The sequence below is a fragment of the Lepidochelys kempii genome, chromosome 6, assembly GCF_965140265.1.
Source record: "Lepidochelys kempii isolate rLepKem1 chromosome 6, rLepKem1.hap2, whole genome shotgun sequence".
NCBI lineage: Eukaryota > Metazoa > Chordata > Testudines > Cheloniidae > Lepidochelys > Lepidochelys kempii.
Window position 1 is genome coordinate 133,575,626 of NC_133261.1, and position 3,561 is coordinate 133,579,186.

General features: G+C 42.7%; 1 pseudogene; it reads right to left on the reverse strand.

Annotated features, from left to right (window-relative positions):
- Positions 1-675: 675 nt before the first annotated feature.
- LOC140913635 (nuclear ubiquitous casein and cyclin-dependent kinase substrate 1-like) lies at positions 676-1,383 on the reverse strand (annotated as a pseudogene).
- Positions 1,384-3,561: the final 2,178 nt, after the last annotated feature.

Here is a 3,561-nt window from a genome sequence, read left to right on the forward strand (position 1 = left end):
GTCAAGACGAGGCTAAGCATCAAGTGATGTAAAGAAATGATTGCCCTCCTGCATTTTCCCACTAGATTACAGAGCCATGTGGTACCTGTGATTTTCTCCCCATGAAGGTAATGGCACATTGTAGTCAAGTAACCTTGTGATCTCATTCATAAACTAAGCAGATTGAGCTCTGTAAGTCTCTCACAGCAAGACATTTTCTCCAGCCCCCAAATCATTTTTTGGCTGCTTCTCTGCTTTCTCTCCAATTTTTCCAATAATTTTTAAAATGTGGACACCAGAACTAGACACAGTGTTGCGGTTCAGTGATGAGACAGAACACAGCTTTATGCAAGCAAACAGGCTGGTCAGCGGAGATGGGCTGTTCTGCCCCCCCCCCCCGCCTTCCACCTTCTCCTTTTATTATATTTCTCCCCCTAAGCATTACACACTGCTACACAAAGGAATGTATGACGTTGATTCATATACTTAGTTACCATCCTCTATCTACTACAATCCTGGTTCTCAGGCCTTGAGCCCAGGCTAAAGAAACCTCCCACAGTTGCTGTCCAAACAATCAAGTTCTCAGGGTTCATATCTAGCCCTTGTCCTTGGATAGAGCAATGTGTGCATTGCTCCTAGGAAACAGTCAGGGTGTGCCCCACCTGCTTCCAGGTGGAATAGCTAGACATTAACCCTTCAACACAGTATTCCAGAATCAGGGTCCTCAAAACCATCAGACCATGGGGGACTTTCAGGATCTGCATCCTCTTTTGTGTGGGATGGGATCTTCTCTTTCTATGCCTTTGAAGCTGTGGAGCGGCCCGCCTTCCCTTTGCCTTTCACTCGACTGAGTGCTACGGTAGCCTTTAGCTGGGATTTGGCATTTTCTTTTCTTTCCTCTCTGACTTGGATTTCTTGGCCACTGTTTTATTCTTCTTTTTAGAACTGCTGTAGTCACTATGATCATCATCTTCCGTGAGGAAGTCTTCATCACTTCATCTCCTGGAATGGTGTCTCCTCGTCTTCCTCCTCACTTCCCACATCATCCAAATGCATCTCTCTTTGCTTGGAAGCTGCTTTGGATGCTGCCTGCTGTCGGTGACCTGTTTTTGGTGGTCTTCTTTCTCGTCTTCACTGTCCTCTTCAGCCCTTTTCCTGGATTTGGAGACTGTCTTGTTCTTTCAGGTTTGGCATTTTTTCCCCTTTCAGGCGAGAGGTAGCTGTGCTGAAATACAGTTTGGAATTACTGGAGGTGAATTTTAAAGACCCAATGCCTCTAGGGTGAAGTGCCATAATAATAAAAGCAGCCTGTTTCTGCTCCTTTATATGGTGTAAAGATGGCATCAGAGACTTTAAAAACCCCACACCTATTTTTCCTACCTTTCTTTTCCCAGTAAAACCCATCTCCTTGCCCAAACTTTTCCCTAATAGTAACTTCACCCATGCTTCTAAATAAATAGTAATAAATCAAGCCTGCCTATTGCCTGCAAGGAGAGAAGTGAATGTGATCATTTGCTGTCCTTTTTAATCATGGGAGGTGTTCAGTTATTACCGCGATGAGTGCCAATGTAAGAATTAGATGGATCTTAGAAATATCAACTCCAGAGGATGCTTTGGAAGTCTAGTAAAGTAACATCAAAGAAGGCAACAGCTATCCAGAGCCCCAAGTGGACTCAACGAGACACCCCTTCTTCCTCACTTGGGGCCTGGAGGTACCATAGCTCAGTTTTCAGCCTCTTTCTACACGAGCTCACCTTCCCAGCTTCCAAAGATTGCCAGAGTCATTTAGGAATAAATAGAAGTCAAGATATTTCAACTCCAATAGCGTTACTAGGTCTCCTGAGATAAATGTGGGTGGGCTGGAAGGATGCAATATTTTTTTCCTATTCATCGCTTTCCAGTCATAAAGGGAGGGTGAGTTTGTGGTCCGGATAGCAGGAGGCCTGCAGAAACGGGTGCCGGGTGAGGCTGCTGGTACTGTCCACTCACTGAGACTCTGTTGTGTGTTTTATTCTTGGGTTCTCTGTTCAGGTACCAAGGTGGGGTTGAAGGTGTTAACTTATCCAAAAGAAGATCAAGATGGAATTTGATTACGGTGTATACAAGAATTCAAGGGGGAAAATCCTAGGTACCAATGAGCTCCTTAATCTAGCAGAGAAAGGCATAACAAGAACCAATGGCTGGAAGTTAAAGAGAAACAAATTCAAGTTAGAAATAAGGCATACATTTTAACAGTGAGGGTGATTAACCTTTAGAACAAACTACCAAGGGAAGTGGTAGAGTCTCCATCACTTGATGAATTTCTGGAAGATGTTTTAGCCAAACACAAGTTACTGCTCACAAAACAGGAGTAACTGGATGATATTCTTTGGCCTGTGATATACAGGACATCAAAATAATTGATCTAGCAGTCCCTTCTGATCATCAAGTCTATGACTCCATACTTTAGCTGACCTGGATGAACCTTCGTTTATTCAAAGGATGCTTTTTTTGTGATGATGCTGTATTTCCATTTTGTGTTTTGTTTAAAACGCCTCCAAATAAAGAGCAAAGGCACCTCAGCGAGAGCACAGACTCATGAGGATAAATAGTTTGTGAAGAGTCAACCAAACTTTATTGAACCCTCTAAAAGTCTGACTTTGTCTTTGAGTCAGAGGTTTAGTTGGGTTCTTGTTGGATCATATTAAAGAAGTTCTGTATTAAAATCACAAATGAGTTTGAGTCCCCATAGTTTAAATTCCAGGGTATTACTAATTAAGAGGTCTCTTGGTTTTTGGTCTCTTGTTTTTACTGTTTCTCTCCCTCTCTGTGTGAAACTTGCAAGCTGCTAATTGTGTTCGTACACCCTAAGACAGACTCAAAGCAATACTTTTTAACAACAGAAACAGCACATAGAGACTCCCCGCCCTTTTGTTGTATTTATCTCACTTTGTTAACAATTGTGATTAAAATAGGGATATAGGACGTATGTGGATGGATGCTTGGTGTGGATAATAAATGAACGATCAGGGAGGTGCCAGCCTAAGAATCCAGCGTTGATCTGCCAAAGAAGGCGTCAAGTGGAAATAACCAGAGGACCCCGGAGGGCAAACTGGAATCCACCCAACAGCCTCAAGGATGGGAGAACCAAAGAACAAGATAACATCTGGAAGCACAGAGCTGTCAGGAATGTGTCATCTGCTGATTGATTCAGCAACAGCATGATGAAGCAATTCCCATAGACTGGCATAGGAATAAATTCCTATAAAAATGGACTCTAGAAACTGAGAACTTTGGGGTCTGCTTCTGCAAACCAACTTCCAGGAGCATCAGATGTGCATCTGACAAGGCCCTGCTCCCTCATGTCCAGGCCACCTGGCCAGTGGCTTGGGACGAGCAACTCTAAGGCTGGTAATTATGATAACAACCTTGCAGAACCTGTGTGTGTGTGTATGAATGAATGTGTAAATAAATATGAAATTGAATGGAATGTTATAGCTATAACTAACTGCTTACTATGATTCTTTCTGTATTCACAATAAATGTGGCATTTTGCCTTATCCCCTTTAATAAGATCCTGCTGGTTTTTATTTTATTGGTATA